Source organism: Dendropsophus ebraccatus, chromosome 8 (assembly GCF_027789765.1).
Source record: "Dendropsophus ebraccatus isolate aDenEbr1 chromosome 8, aDenEbr1.pat, whole genome shotgun sequence".
Taxonomy (NCBI): Eukaryota; Metazoa; Chordata; class Amphibia; order Anura; family Hylidae; genus Dendropsophus; species Dendropsophus ebraccatus.
In genome coordinates this window covers 95126186-95143953 of record NC_091461.1, presented here as the reverse complement: position 1 = coordinate 95143953, position 17768 = coordinate 95126186, and positions in this window count along the sequence as shown.

Genomic DNA, 17768 nt, shown 5'->3' with positions numbered 1-17768 from the left:
GTGAACGCTTCCTCTCCACATTTGACCCAGCCAATCATGGTTTTAGCCCCATGTGGACAGCGATTTCAGTCCACTGCCTCCCTGAATTCTGGCTCTGTAGGCAGTTTCATTGCTGCATCTCTGGTCCAGGAGTGGGGGCGCTGCATACAAAGAAGATTGCCTTCTACATTCTGTCCTACGCCTCTTCAGACATCCTGTTGAGACTCCCTCGGCTAGATCTCCACGCCCCAAACCTTGACTGGAAGACTAGGGAACTCCTGCATTGGGGACCGGATTGCCTTTACCGCTGTCTGCAGTTCTCTCCTAGCTGGTCATCCTTGCCACCATCTTACTCTTACAAGCCATTGCCTGGTCTCTGTGCCTAGTGCCAGAATTTTTCAGATGTTTTCTCTAAGAAGCAGTATGACATGCTACCACCTCATTAGCAATATGGTTGCCCCATAGACCTTCTTCCTGGTGCTATGCCCCCTCGTGGTAGAGTGTACCCGCTCTTGGTCCCAGAAACTGAGGCCAAGTCTGCTTACATCAAGGAAAACTTGCAAAAAGCCTACATCCGCAAGTCTTCCTCTCCAGCTGGTGCAGAGTTCTTCTTCGTCCAGAAGAAGGAGGTCTCTCTCTCCATCATTGTATTAATTATCGGGGTCTCAACAAGGTGACGGTGAAGAACCAATATCCTCTGCCTCTGATCTCAGGGCTGTTTGATTGCCTTTGTGGAGCCCGGATTTTCTCAAAGCACAATCTCTGGGTTGCTTAAAAATTGATCAGGATCTGTTAGGGCGATGAATAGAAGACCGCCTTCAACACCAGAGATGGGCATTTTGAGTATCATGTCATACCCTTCGGCTTATGCAATGCCCTGGTGGTCTTCCAGTAAGGGCCCTATTCCACCGGACGATTATCGTTCAAATTATCGTTAAATCGTTCGAATCTAAACGATAATCATTCGGTTGAAATGCAGTTAACGATTAACGACCGAACGAGAAATCGTTGATCGCTTTATAAGACCTGGCCCTTTTTTTATCGCTGCTCGTTCGCAAAACGTTCGTAAATCGTTCGCATTGAATAAGACATCGTTCGGTCGTTCGCAGTAGATACAAACGCAATAGCGAATAAATAGCGAAGAAAAAAACGATCGCAAATACGATCATAAGTAACGATTATCGTTCCATGGAAATGAGTGAACGTTTTCAGGTCTTTCGCAATAGCGGTCGTTTGAGATCGTTAATCGTTAACGATTATGCGAACGATAATCATCCGGTGGAATAGGGCCCTAATTCCTCAATGAAATCTTGCGGGACCTCCTTCCTTCATTGTGTACTTGGACAACATACTCATCTAATCCTCTCATCTGCAGACCCATGTGGGCCAAGTATATCAAGTGCTGAGACGGTTAAGGGCCAATCATCTGTATGCCAAGTTGGAGAAGTGCGTATTTTATCAATCCAGCCTTGGGTCCTTGGGAATGGATCCTTGGGTACATTGTCTCAGACCGCGGTCTGCAGATGGATCAGGCAAAGCTGTCAGCAGCACTTAGACGTCAAGCCATACAACGGTTTTTGGGGTTCACAATATATTATTGACAGTTTATTCCCCACTTTTCCACCCTGGTTGCGCCGATTGTGGCCCTTACCAAAACGGGCACTGACCCCAGGCGATGGCCGGCCGAGTCCTGAAGAGGGTCATTCTTCCTTAATCGCCAAGCATTCTGGGGTCCATAGAACCGGGCAGCTGATCTCCAGCCACTACCGCTCCCCATTTGGCCAACCTGTTCTTCCAGCACATCTTCTCGTTGCATGGGCTGCCAACTCAGGTGAAGCTAGACTTTTCTTAGGCCTATCATCCTGAAACTAACTAAACTAAAGTTCCATGGGCTGTGGACGAATTGTCAGAGACTTTGGGGGAGATTTATCAAAGGGTGTAAAATTTAGACTGGTGCAAACTGCCCACAGCAACCAATCACAGCTCAGCTTTCCTTTCAGCACTGCCTAAAGCTGAGCTGTGATTGGTTGCTGTGGGTAGTTTGCACCAGTCTAAATTTTACACCCTTTGATAAATCTCCCCCTTTAAGTCCATTTGGGAACAGACGTGCCCTGATACGTGCAACTGGTTGGATAAAATGCCAGACGGACAAGAAGACCTGCCATAACCTTTGCTCCTGGTGACAAGGTCTGGCTGTCTGCTAAGTGTGTGCAGCTGTAGATTCCAAGTTACAAGTTTAGTTCACGGTTACTTGGGCCTTCTGCCTCCCACCATGCGGATTCTTAACATCTTCCATGTCTCTCTCTTAAAACCGCTGGTCCTCAAGAGAGATCATGGGAGACTGAATACAACATTCTTGATCATCAAGACATTCCTTTTTTTTTTTTTTAATAAAGTTTATTCAAGTTTTTGCATAAAACCAGGAGTGAAACAGTATAAAGCAGCACAATAATTAGTGGTAAAGGCAGTACAGACATTGCATAAGTGCATGTTTATGTCGCCTATTTCAGACAATAGTGATAAAAGGTTTCATGGTAGGGAACCTGAAGATAACATGGATCAATGACTGACATATTGCTGTTATCACCAAGGTAGGTTCCGCAAAAACCAACCTCCATCTATCTGCAGATGGCCTCCCCATCCGTTAGCAAAGTAAGGTCCTTATACCACAGATCCCACGACTTCCAGAATAAAAATAAAATAATAAAAATAGTCAACACAATAGCTAAGGGAGTTTAAGGACACCAAGTGAGTTAGATATGTCCACCTTACAATACCACTCAGTAAAGCAAAAGGGGCGAACTATGCCTGGTCATAATGCGACACAATAAAGGTCTTCCATTTCTGAAAAACTTTTTTGCATTTTTATTCTTTTGGGGTTCCGTGTCAATGCGATCAATGCTAAAGAAAAGCTTTAGTTAGGTAATCACTATTGGAATATCCGGTGGTTTATCTAACAGCCAGGTTTGGAATAAACAGCGAAGTGCAACTAATAGGACAACACTAACCAATTGTGGAGTGGTATGAAGGTCAGTTTCCCCCTCAGGAGGTCGTAATTGATGAAAAAGTAGGGTTTGAGGAGGGGGGGAAAGCCAAAGGGGGGTACTGTTATGGCTACGGTGTTGACCCGTGTCCTGGGCCGACACGCACCTGCTACCCCCGCCGGCACTGCCTGGCAGATGCCAGAGCCCACGTGCAGGGGCCCGGCGCCACCATCTCCTCGGCCCTCTCAGGCATCTCAGTGTTGGAGCCTCTGCATGCTTCCTAGCATGTGGTCCCAGCATGCCCCTGGTTCCTGCCCCTGGTTCCTGCACTCAGGGTACTTGCACCGTGACAGCTGCTTGTGTTACCAGCCCTGCTTTCAGCCGTGAGTCTTAATGTGGCCCTGTCTGTCGCCAACATGTTACCAGCTGCACCTCGCCTGCCTCCATTAACAAACCAAGCCAGGGGTAGCGACCTACAGGTCATCTGCCACAGAGAGCCCAACCCACCTTGTGGTGGGCACTGGTGAAGACCAGCGACCGCTTATACTCTGCTCCCTGGTGTGGCGGTGATTCATTGGATCCACAACTCCAGACGTTACAGACACGCTGCAGGAAGTAGAGTCAGGTGAGGATATACGAGAGCTCAGGATGTCAAGAAGCAGGGGGAGTCTAGACCATCAGATCCCCACCACCGTGAATACACATCTGTGATAGTCTAATGTTAAGAGTCCTCTGACCCATACCCAAGTAGTTTGAGCCGACCACAGGCAGTACATTAAAAAATCTTAATTTCACCTAATGAGTTAGAAAAAATTAAAAGTAGGTGCTAATCGCACCGGATCGGACCCAGGTACGTGTATCAATCCAAAGAAGCAATGTCAAGACAGCACATCCAGGGAACTTCACTTTTAATCACACCAGTGCAACGTTTCGGCTCATAGTTGTAGCCTTACTTCATTGTTATGAGCCGAAATGTTGCACTTTGGTGATTGAAAGTGAAGTTCCTTGGATGTGCTGTCTCGACATTGCTTCTTTGGATTCCCCAAATAAAAGGCATCATTTACATACATAAATCGTAGAGTTAAAGTACCCCAGGCATTAAACAAAACTTTTTAGGGTATGTTCACCCTAACATTTGCACATCCGATGTCCTCTTTTCCCTCCCTATTGCTGGGGATTGGTGTATTCTAAATCCTTGCCAAACATATACCCCCTCATGTCAGTACCTCATTGTTAGCTTGGCAAAGACCAACTCTGGTCAAAACATCACTGTTTATACTCGCCTATGCAATAAAACCCTTGGATTTGTATGCTGTCGGACTTTCTTGTTCTTAAATCTCTCAGTGACACATCAAATTTCTTTTTCTATTGACAGAAACACTTTAAAGGGATTTTCTGACATCAAAATATGGATGGCCTATCAGCACGAATGGTACAATACAGCAATACCTGCATAGCCTGAACCAACTGGACAGCATACATGTGTACAGACCCATAAACAATAAGGAGGTCCCAGACTATACAGCCCCTTCAAACAGCTTAGAAAAAAGCTTGAAAAAAAAAGAAGGAATCAGATGTTCTGAATCCAGAAAGGAAAACCTTTTCATAAAGCGTTAATTTCCCTATGAATAAGAAAGCAATATAACCTCTGAGAACAGTCACATTCTTTGTACTGTTACAATCTGCCTCTGATGGACACTTCTAATCTCTTGAATAAATATAACAACAATATCTTATCTTCGATGCCCTCGCTGTATAAATATGACATTTACAATGATGGGGAATTAACCTGACATCTTACGCCATTCATAAAAATTGTTCTGATGCCAAATTTGGATTGATAAAGAATCAATCACTATATACCCAGCTGTATCCCACATATTGTGCACATAAGCCCCTCATATTCAGGGTTATTTGCATATATGACTCTCATGTGATAAACCCCAAAAGTATCTCAACATATAGGGGGAGTTTTATCAAAAGTAAAAGTAAAACTGGCTTAGTTGCCCCTAGCAACCAATCAGATTCCACCTTTCATTCCTCACAGACTCTTTGGAAAATGAAAGGTGGAATCTGATTGGTTGCTAGGGGCAACTGAGCCAGTTTCACTTTACATTATTTTATAATGTACTCAGCAAAAGAATAATCACACTAAATGGCGTGCACTTCTTAGTAAATCCAGCGGAGTGCATGGGGGTGGGCTTTATAATAGACCAGTGTACTTGTACGCCGCTCTTGATGAATTTTCCCCTCTAAATTTAATTTTGTGAAAGTTTCTTTCAGCAAGAATATACTATGAATATACTAATAGGACGCCATGTTTAGTGTGGTATTCCTCGTGATGCATTACTAACATGTTCCATATAGCGCTGAATATTTATTCCATTCATTGGCAATTGGCTTCTTAACATGATTCTCTAATAAAGGAATTGGTGGTTGAAAAAAACAAAACAAAAAAAAACGAATTTAATCTCTTGATTATAAGGTGGACAATTGCCCGGTGTGTGCTGTTTGGTTTTCCTAGATAACATCAATGGTTATGTTTAAGCTTAAATGTTAAAGGAGATTGCGGTTTTGGCACATGATAGGATCATTATTCTCATCCTCTCTCCTTAGTGATGTCAGCGCTTCCCAACAGTATAAAACAGGAGCTGGAAGTAGTTGTCGTCAGTAGATCAAGGAGAACTCACCTATCTGCACAATGAAGAGCATTGCAATCTTTATCCTGGTTGGTCTCAGCCTGTTCGGTAATGGTAAGTTACCGGGTCTACTAATAACTATTTCATGATAAATCCTAAATTATATTATTACTTTATGCCGCTAAATCTGGGACTTTACACTTAATGCAGTTATACATTTATGTTCTGGTCAATTCTATGATGGTCTCTAAACTTTATTTATTTCCATGCTGGTTTCTTTCCTGGTTTTTAGCTCCTATCCATTAGGGCCTAACTATGCACAATACCTCCAGCTCCTGCCTCCTAAGATCCCCAGGCAGCTGCCTTACCCATTGTCCATGCTGTACACCGCAGCTTTGCTTGTGCAGTCGGTCAGTGCATGGATTGATTTCCCTTAGGATAGAACGCTTCTTCTTTCTTTCTTGTTTAGCAAGAAATGTATTTGAAGGGGTTATCCAGCGCTACAAAAACATGGCTACTTTTCCCCCTTTCTTGTCTTCAGATTCGGTGGGGTTTCAAACTCAGTTCCATCGAAGTAAATAGAGCTTAATTGCAAACCACACCTGAACTGGAGACAAGAGAGGTGGAAAAGTAGCCATGATTTTGTAGCATTGGCTAACCCCTTTAAGCTACAAATAGCAACCATTTATTTTAACGGATCCTGTCACCAAGACAATGCTAAGTAATCTATCACCATCATGTTATAGAGCACTAAAAACTGAGCAGATTGATATATATCTTTGTTAAAAAAGATTCAGTATAAGTTGTAACTTGTTGATTCAAATCCCTGCTCATTCTGTGTTAAGGAGTCCAGTGGGCGGTGTCAGTGATTGGACTGGACTCTTTAGCATGGAAGCATCAATCAATAAATTACAGGTTATACTGAATCTTTTCCCATAAAGATATATAGATGAAGATAAAGATATATCAATCTGTTCAGCCCCTTCAGCTCAGCCACTTCTAATAGCATTTTCATGGTGATAGGTTCCCTTTAAGAAAGCAGGTGTTGTATCATATGTAAAATGGGAAAGTAATAAATGTAATGCATGAGTCTCATATAAGTTTATTGATAGTGTTCTTTTTTCTTCAGGATACTGTGTTGATGTGGAGGCAAATGCTGAACCACGTGATTGTTTGGCCGAAGCTATTAAGGTAGTTTGTCTTTCTTATATTAAATAATTGAATATTAGGTGTCAGGTTATCGGTGACTTCTATGTGGAGCGTTTTTACACTTACTATACTTATACATACTATATTATTCACATTAAGTATATGAATGATTATGAATTTAGCTGCAGAGACAAAGGGCAATGTCCACAGAGGGTTTATATGATATAAATATACATTATTATACAACTGGAGAACACTAGACCAAGACAAAGTGACCAGAGGGCATGTCAGCCAGATAGGAAGGCAGAATAAGAGTGGACTAATACTTAGCATATATAATACATTTTATGAGACCTTATTGACAATGTATGCCTGTACAATGACATACTGTACGTTGAGCCTATGAAGTATGAACCTGGCACGGGACATAGGAGTTTGAATGGCCAAAATGTGGTCAATTAATAATTTATAGGGTTGTTCATACAAGCAACCCCCAAAAAACACAAGAAGCCTATACAAAGTCAAGTACCGCCGATTGTGCCTTACACATATTTTTTACTAGGAAAAACTAAAACATGGTCAATCACACTTTTTGTGGTGATATGTCTGCTATTGTCAAAGATTGTTCATGTGTATTTTACAGACACTAGTTTGCCAATATCTCATATCTCAGGTGTATGGCCGCCATCAGCCAGGAAATCTTCCTATACTGAGAAAGAAGTCTCAGACACAGACCTTTAGTTGAGACTTCAACTTGGCTTTCACATGACATTACCTTTTGCCAAGGCACAAAAGCTGCTTCAGGTCACATAACCTGAAAATCTACCGACTTCATATTACATATTTATATTTTTGTCTTTCAACAGAAAACCCTAGATGTGCTTAAAAAATTGAGTGGTGTCATCTGCAAGTATGAAAATGCACAACAGGTAATTCATGGGAAAAAAAATCTAAAATCTTGTCCACAAATCTCTGTTACTAGGACATTTGTCTCTAGTAACAGACAGATCAGTGCAAATTACAGGAAGTGGGAGCAGTATTTACCATATGCCTGAGAAAGTCTGGGCTCTGTAGCTGCAAGCTCAGCCAGTCTACCTGCTGAAGATGATCCACACTGTTCCTTGAAGGTAAATCAAGGCTTCCTTCTTATCTGTGACAACAAAGTTGAAGGTAATTGTACTGTGTGTAAATGCCATCGTATCTACTGATGTATGTCCACAGTTCTGCAGTGTTATCCACCTCTCAACACTCCCTTAGCTTCTCAACAACAACAAATAGCAGCTCAGTGCTTAGTGTGACCTGTTTCTTCGTGTGATCCTGCTGCTGTTGCTTTCTTTCCTTTCTGATCATATAACACCTTGCAAACCCTGCACATTAGTAACCCTTTCTCCTTCCACGTGTCACCTAGTAGTTTACTGTGTAAATCAGCACAGTGCAATCCAAACCGCCCACATTATGAAATATTGCTGTCAAATGTCCCTGCAGTGCATCAGATCACTCAGGAGCCCACATGAGGATCCTCAGATCTAGCGGTGGGCCCTTGAGTGATGTGCTGCACTGCAGAGCCATTTGATAGCAATGAATCATCTGTCAACATAACAGCCGGTTTGGGGGAACTGTAATGGGCAGCTATCTCCTTCTGTTCAACTGTATCAGCACATGGCTGGTACAATAGGATAGTGGAGTGGAATGAAGTCCTGTGCTCCCTGTACAGTCACCTGGCACTTCTGTGTAATGTGCAAAGCAGTGATTAGCTCCGCCCCCATTATACAGATTTACCAGAAGAGTCCAGAGCTCTAGATCACAGCAGGAGCCTAAACGGGTAAGCATTTCCAGGGAGAACAGGCTAATATGAGCCATGTTCACCAACCTTTGGCTCTCCAGGCAGAGAAAATAAAACCCTCATCATGTTCTGTGAACAGTTAATTATGGTGGTTGTAGTTTTGCAGTCTGTGGCTTTCTAGGTTACAGAACTGCAACCCTAATCATGTCATGCTGAAAGTTTATGATGAAAGTTGTAGTTTTGCAGCTTGTGGCTTACCAGATGTTGCAAAACCACAACCCCTATAACATCATGACAGTTCGTGATGAAGGTTGTGGTTTTTGCAACCTGTGGCTCTTCTGTGCGTTTATTCTGCCCCTGACTGTGTCTGATTTGGGGGTCATGCTGAAATCAAGCCTTTAGCTACACCCCTGAAGCTAAATATTTGCGGTAATATTTGCACCTTGTATACTGTTGTTGTTGATAATATTAGGCTCAGTATACTGAGTCAGTAAGAGTTTTGTAACATGTCCACACTCCCTGATTGTCTTCTTGCTTTTGCCCTTTGCCCGCAGCCGCTGCTGGAACTTAGCCAGTCTGTGAAATGACAGGCCCAATCACTGGCCAAGACGGGGCAGTGCCACGTCCAGCGATTGGCTGAGCGGCCTATGACTTCACAGACAGTCTCTCAAGTTCCAGGGGCGGCTGTGGACAGCAGGCAGAATTTAGAAGAAAAAACTGGGAATGTTGAGAGGTATGTAAACAGTTTATTATTTTACACTTAAGTCAAGGGCAGGACAATATATATATATATATATATATATATATATATATATATATATATATATTTTATATATATATATATATATATATATATATATATGTATATATCCCTTGCTGCATGATATTCAAGCTGTGTAATTCAGCCCTTACTTGAACATCTTATTTTTATTGACATAGACAAGTGATAGCAATCCAGAGGATGAACTGAAGAAAAGATTGAAATCATTCTTGGTAAGATTTGTTGGTTTTTAAGTGATGTCCTACAAAATGCTAAAAACTGCAGTAGCTACTACTATTTCAGGAGCAACTGCATGTCACAGATTGGACAGTTATTGGATTTTGTGTGGATAATATTTAGACTGACTGACGGTACACCATTGCCCCTTCACTCTGGTGAACTTATAATTATTAACTAACTTAACTATAAAAATGAGACATGACGCCATTACTACTTCAAGTGCGTGGGGGTAGGCCACAGCTATTTATTTATTTATTTTAAACCAAACAAGGTAAATGTAACCTGGGGGGTAGGACCCTGCTCGAACACCTTCGTGGCGAGGTCACCGGAATGCCTAAGCCACCGCCGACGCGGTGGGCATGTCCTTGTAGATCTGCCGGGTGGCCTCGCCGCTCCTTCTCCTTCCCCCTCAGCAAGGTCCTTCCCCCGCGCCAAGCTGTGACAAATGTAAACAGAAAAAAACGATCAACAACTCAAAACAAACATAGCAGAAAATTAGGGCGGGTGGGTGGGAAAGCTGTTCCTCTCACAGCCGACACGCTGGTGTGGTGACACGTGCTACCAGCCAGCTCCCTTTATCAACTAGTGCCCTCCCCTTCCCTTCTCACATGACTCCCTCGTTCTAGGGACGTGCTGCGCTCCCTGTTCCCCTCAGTCACAAGCAGTGCCTCTTAGTCAGAGCCACTGCTCCAGAATATCCAAGTATCTAGTTTCATACAGGAATACATTATTAAAGGAAAATTAACAGCAGGTTAAAGAATCTAATCCAGTTATATTCCCATAGGGCATGAGAAGAAGGGAGTTTTACTGTCATCCTCGGTGCAGTTTTACTGCAATCCTCCATGTTTTTAAAATGTTTATTAGGTGGTTTGGTGCACTGGGGGCGGGACTACAGCCTAGTTACACCAATCTGCCCATCTGGCACTCTACAGTGACGTCACAACAGAGTGCGGCCTCAATATTCATGAAGAGGGTCGGGCATACAGTGTACACTGATTGATGCACCATGGACTACAGTCCCACCCCCCATTGCATCCAACCACCTAATTAATATATTAATAAAACACAGGATATTTAGGAAATCAGCGCTGAAGATGAAGGTAGGAAAACCCCCTTCTTGCTCAGCCTGTTCTGCCCTATAGGAACATTACAGCAGGTTTGATTCTTATAATCTGCTCTTAGTTTCCCTTTAATCTGCACAGAGTATGAGCAACATGAATGTCCGATTGATAATAGACATAACGTAGCCAGAACATTTTAGGACATTTTAATGAAATCTTATAATAAATTAAGAATCACTATATCATTCTTTTTAAATGTCAGTTATATATAGGGTAAACTATCAATTATAATATGTAAACAAAATCAAAATATAACTATATAATTATAACTATAACAATACATAGTAATGTAATTTCTTTTCTTACCATTTTACAGACTGATATAGATTGTACCGGATACCAAATCGCTGGAATAGACCTTGTAAGTATTATTGTGTCTTTATCATGATAGAAATTATTTTTCACATAATTAGGCTATGTTCACACTGCGTATGAATCCGTCCGTAGTGTGAACCGCGAATATACGCACGTAGTTTTGAGGTTGATGCGTTCGCTTGAAAGTATACGATATACGCCCGCACAGTGCACACTACGTATGAGCTTACGGCCGGATCGTATACGGTGCCGTGAAAAATGAACAAGACCATTGTTTGAGGACGGAAATGTTGAAACTCACGGCCCTGGATTTCAATGCGGTCCCGTACAAAGTACTTATTTCAACCAAATTGAACTTGATTTTTCGATCCAAAAGGTTCTGTGTGGTTTACGGGGCTGGGCGAAGATTTCCAAGTAAATGACCTGCCTCAGATCGCTTCGAAACAAGCTAGGGAAGCATAACTGTACTACGGGCGTATGTTCGTACGCATCTGGCCGCATGTCGATTTTTCCCACGCCCGTAGTTTCAGCCGCACATGTACGGCGGCGTACGATCTACGGACGGATTCATACGCAGTGTGAACATAGCCTAAATTTGTCTGCTAAACTATTATGGCAATAACCAATATAAATTGCGCTTCAGCAGTAGCACAACCCATTTTGGGATGACAGCAGTAAATAGCTAATCCCCTGCAGATGAGAAGAAGAGATTTTGTCCAACATCTTTTCATATAATATTTGGTTGTGTCAAAGGCTTCAGAGCAGGAGAGGCTCCTTGCAGCGCTCTTCTCTCTGGCTGAAAATCGAGGGTTTGGAGGTAGGGGCTCCTTCTTTATGGTGTCCATACATGTGTAATAACAACCCCTTTAAAGCACATGTTAACTTAAAGTTTACAGGTGCATTAAGCTTACATAAAAGAAATAGTCCAGTATACTAAGGCTAGGTTCACACTATGTTTTTGTAAACAGCAAAATTAAATGTACTGTAATGGAAACAGTGAAATAAAGACAAAACTGCAGTGTAAACCCATTTTAGGGTCCTATCACATGGATTATCTGCTGAATTGTGCCAAATCAGGTAGATATTGCTCCATTTAAGGGATATCGGATAAGCCAAGGAGCAAGCAATTGTTCTCTTGTCAGCTGACCATTGTCTTTCAAAAAGTTTAAAAATCATTGACCTCCAGACGCACATTGCTTAGTGTAATAGGTGATGCGTGGCCATTGAAAGGGGTACTCTGGTATATAGAAAATAATAGAGATGCCTACCTCTCCGTTCTCCACTGGTGTCCTCCTGCCCTGGCTCTGTGTTCCCTGCTGTCTGCAGCCGCTGACAACAATTCATTGACTGAGATGGGACAGTGCCACGGCCAGTGATTGGCTGGGCGGACTGTCACTAGAGAGAGTGAAGGTGTTGTCAGCGGCTACAGACAGCGGGCAGTGCAGAGACAAGGCAGGAGGACACCAGGGGAGAGTTGAGAGGTAGGTAAGTTTCTTTATTATTTTCTATATACGCCAGAACACCCCTTTAAAGCAAGGGTTGCTCGGACATCGCTAACAATGTCCATGCCCCCCCTGCCGTATGATGATCAAGCCGCCTAACAGGCTCTGTCAGTGAGCGCCGATTTAGCAGATCAGCGCTTGCTTACCCAGCTCATCGGCCCGTGTAATACGGCCCTAACTCTACTCACTTGTACAGAAAACTGTCAGTACAACATCATTGTGGCAGGAAGCATGTTATAGTTGTCTAAACTAGGGCATGGGGAGACTGCTATCAGGGGAACTGAGGGCACTTGCTATGGTAAGTATATTACTTTATTATTTGTAAGCCCTTTTAACCCTTGTTGATCCAGAGAAGGGCAAGAATACATATGCAGTGGGCACCAACCAACTCATCCTAGGGGTAAACTCCTTCCTCGCTCCTAGTGTGGCATCATACTAAATCTATGGAACAATGTCCCACCTCCAGAAATCTAATAGCCATAGCTTTGAATATTATAATATTAGATTTTCTGTTAAGAAGGACAGCAAAGGCGTTCACCAACTTGTTGAATGAATTTATCATCACAACAACCTTTGGCAGAAAGTTCCATAGTCTCACTACTCTTACTGTAAAGAATCCCTGTCTGTAATTATGTTCTCTAGATGTAGAGGATACCCCCTTGTCATGGTTACAGGCCTGGTAATAGGATCGCTGTACTATCCATTCATATATTGTACAAAGTAACCAGTTTTCCCAGGACGAGTCTGTTATTCAGACTAAAGTATATATAATATACTATATGAGAGGCCTATGAGTAGGGTAGGGTAGCATCTACATTGAGCAACAAAGAAGAACAGTCTGGTGTCATAGCAAGAAAGCAGCAATACATTGGTAATATGGTAGCACTTTGGAGACTGATGTTGATGGTATTATACGTAGCATGGTTTTTACCCATAGTAAAGCTGAGAGCATCATGGGTCTGAGTTAGGGGATAATACTTATTTTCAGGTATTCTTAGCCACCAAAACATCTTGCCCCTTTGGGATATCTGTGACAATTCAGCATATACTTCCCTCTTATGTTTTCTCCTCAGGACACCGCATCCACTACTTCTAAGACTGTCATCGATGTTTGGAAGTTACTGCAGCCATCTTTGGTAAGTCATTGTGTGAAGCTAATGCATCAATGCACTTGTATGTGTCTGGGTTACTAGTATTACTCACTACTGACTATTAAAGCCTTTTAACAGTTTATACGTCTTTAATAATTTCCATCTTCCATTGATCGGAAATGAATGTTAAAGTGAACCTGCCATCATAAAACCCTTTGACATGTCATAGAGACAGATCAAAAGTTTTAATTGAAGCAGGTCTGAGTGGTTAGACCCGAGCCCATTGTGACAATGTGTGGGGAGAGGATCCCGCTGCAGCATGGTCTGTGTCAGTGAAAAGAGATGGGCTCCAAACGCTTAACCCTTAGCGTGGTCTTCTCCCAAATCGCTCTAACGATTGGTCCAGGTCTGAACACTCGGCCGGGTAGTATCCACAATAAGATGGTGGAAGGGTAATTAGGGTGATTAAAAGATATCAGAGAGGAGGTTGATGTGACCTTTGGTCCATTGGTGTTTGCAGAAAGATAGGACCCAAACTGCCAGCTGGAAAATGTAGATTATTAATAAGTGTCCGAGAGGATGATCCTGTGTGATCAGTATAGGCCGGGATTTATGTACGAGAAATCATGTCCAGCGGTCGGGAGGGTCTGTTTGTCTCTGAACTTTGTACTGAATCTTTTAGCATTCGGATTATTAGATTTGGTAGTTAACCTATTATCTCTTCTATATTATCTCTCCCATATCTCTAGGATCAAGCAGGAGTGCCCAGATCTGTTCTGAATATATTATGTAAAATAGTAAGTTTCCTAGCCATTGTGTTATTTTACATTGTACTATTTTATACACACATCATTTTTCTCACTTTATTAAAATATTTGTGATGCGATGTTTTAGACCTTTACATCATAGTTACTTCCTCCGGGGGTGGGATACACTGGAAAAACTCAAAGTGAAAATCCCATTCATCTCAATGCCTGAATATAGGGAATGACCACATACAAGTGAGGTCCTGAATATGTGTATAGAGCCCAAACACTAAAAAAAGACCTGAATGTAGTCACCTTTGGGTGTTTTCTGTAGTGAATCCTTGTGGAAAGTTGCAGGATAGAAGCCTGACTGTTTCCCCATTGCCAGCTATTAGGGGGGCAGCTCGGAGCGGCTCAATCAGCATCACCACAATCAGGGGCGTAGCGAGGATTCACGGGGCCCCATAGCAAAATTTTTTAAGGCCCCCCCCCCATATTTTTCGCTTTATAGGACGCGCCTTTTGATAAGACGCACCCCTGATTTTAGGGGGGAAAATAGAAAAAAAATATTTTGCTTATTGTCACAGTTTGGAGATAGCAGCAGTGTAATTGGTGCCAATCCCCCCATATAGTGCCCCACATAGTAGCCAATGCCCCCATAATATAGTGCTTCCCATATAGTAGCCAATGCCCCCACATAGTGCCCCTACATAGTAGCCAATGCCCCCACATAGTAGCCAATGCCCCCATATAGTAGCCAATACCCCCACATAGTAGCCAATGCCCCCATATAGTGCCCCCCATATAGTAGCCAATGCCCCCATATAGTGCCCCCCATATAGTAGCCAATGCCCCCATATAGTGCCCCCCATATAGTAGCCAATGCCCCCATATAGTAGCCAATACCCCCACATAGTAGCCAATGCCCCCATATAGTGCCCCCCATATAGTAGCCAATGCCCCCATACAGTAGCCAATGCCGCCGTATAGTAGCCAATGCCCCCATACAGTGCCCCCCATAGTAGCCAATGCCCCCATACAGTGCCCCCATAGAAGACAGTGCCCCCATAGTAGCCAATGCCCCATATAGTGCCCCCATAGTAGCCCCCCTGCGACCAGAAAAACAACAAACAGGCTACTCACCTGTCCGCCGGCCCCAGCAGCTCCTCTCCCGACACTCCGGTCTCCCGTCATCCGCATCTGCCGCTGCAGAACACTTCCGGGACACAGGCAGCGTCTCTGTACCCCGCTGCCTGTGCCGGAGGATGACGGGAGACCGGAGTGTCGGGAGAGGAGCTGCTGGGGCCGGCGGACAGGTGAGTAGGACAGCGATCCCCTCCGCCTGCCCAGCCCGCCCCCTCCATCGCCGCTTAGCCGATCAGGAGCCCAGGAAAGTGCTGCTCATTGCACTTTCCCGGGCTTCTGATCGGCTCAGCTGAGCGGCGATAGAAGGGGCGGGCGGGGCGGGGGGATGGCTCAGGGCCGCTCACTATGCATATGCATAGTGAGCGGCAATACAGGGGGCGGGGGCATAGCGACGGCGTACCCTGCCCCCATGGTAGCTACGCCAGTGACCACAATGTTGCATCAATTCACTGTATTCTTCCTGTCAAACCGCTGAAAGGTGAGAGTTTAGCACAAGTGTATATAAAGTCATTTGACCATATACTTTCTTTGTTTTATAGACCAGCCCAGCGTTAAGGTCAGAGTGTTTGGAAAAATTTGCGGTAAGAATGTACCTCAGTCCTCTGAATGTGACAGCTGAACTAACCGTCATAAAGCATCGATTAGAATACTTCTGCTTATATAAAATGGATGATATTGTACAGAGAAGGATGGACTAGAAATCCTTGGACAAATCCTCCATTGTCCTCTGGTGTTGGGCCTTTCTTCCTATGTTGTTCCATCATTATGTCTATGTTCAGATGTTTTATTATTAAAGAGTCACTGTCGTATTTTTTTTTTTTGCAGAAATCAATAGTCCAGGCGATTTGAAGAAACTTTGTAATTGGGTTTATTAGCCAAATCTGCCATTATCTGCATGCAAAAAGCCTTTTCCCAGGTCCCCCCCTCCTTCCTCTTTTTCATCCACTCTGAAAAATCTGAAAATTGTGACTTGTTGCAGGAGACGTCCCCTGTCTGCTCTAGGGAGAGGGGAGGGGGGAGGAGGAAGGAGGGAGTTAGCCGGCAGCAGAAAGCAGATAACAGAGGATTACAGGCACGGAGCTGGGTGACAGCTGTAATCTGAGCTCAGACAGGTCACTGGTGATGGTCAGAAGAGATAACGGGTGAGGGATTTGTAGATTAACTCTTTGTTGTCCTGTTTTGGTCTTTTCTTTAGCTCTCTCCATAGGAGAACAATGAAGACAGGGGGGAGAGCTTCAAACTGCTTTTTCATGATAAAAATGTATTTTTCGGATAATAAACCCAATTACAAAGTTTCTTAAAATCGCCTGGACTATTGATTTCTGCAAAAAAAAAATTCACGACAGTGACACTTTAAATCAGTGAGTCGCTGTTATCAAAAATAACTTTTGAGGTATCATCAGGTATGTCAAAAGTTATTGATCACAGTGGGTCTCACTGCTGAGACCATCTGCAATCTGGAGATAAAGCGGGAGAGAGAGCGCGGCAGCAGCATGATTCACTCCCCAGCCATATCTCTATAATGGTTAATTCCATCAATGGATGTCTATGGGACTACATAGCTGGAATTATCTCCTGATCAAAGAGACCTGCTGTGATCAATAACTTTCGACATCTAAATTCTTGAAATTTACATAACTTTATATGATAACCATTCAGCTCATCCACTTTCTCTTTATGTTCTTTTAGAAAATAGTCGCTTCGACAGCACAGGTAACTACCAAACAACACGTCTGCTTCTACAGGCTTCCATTTCTATTCAATGTAGTGAATGGTAGCACAGTCAGTCGGCTAGTCTGAATGCTTCCAAAGCTCTAGATGACTGGTCAGGCCAAAAAAAGACCACATCACAACCACTGTTTTATCACTTTTTAGATAGGGACTTAGAGGAACCTTTGAATTTATTTCTTTTGTTCCCAGGTGACATCCACAAGTGTTATAAAATATTAATCAGATGATTCATTTATAGCGACAGAAGGCAAATTAAGGATGAATATGGTTTTACCGAGAAGTTATAGGACAAAGCATTGTTTTATAGGACCCTTACTGCTTGAGTAGAGCTCCACAATCACCAATTGGCCTGGGATGACACCACTAGCAGCACTTGGGCAGTTTGATGACACCTTAGTGTATACACTAAAAATAAGTGCAAATAATGGTCGTTATTAATGGTCAAGTTAATAATGACCGTTTTTTAGCAACTGCGCCCCTATTTGCACTTATTTTTACATTGTGAGAACATATATACACACAAAAAGGTTTGAAATAGGTGGAGTGATCTAAAACCTGGGCTGCAGTACTAAACTACACCAC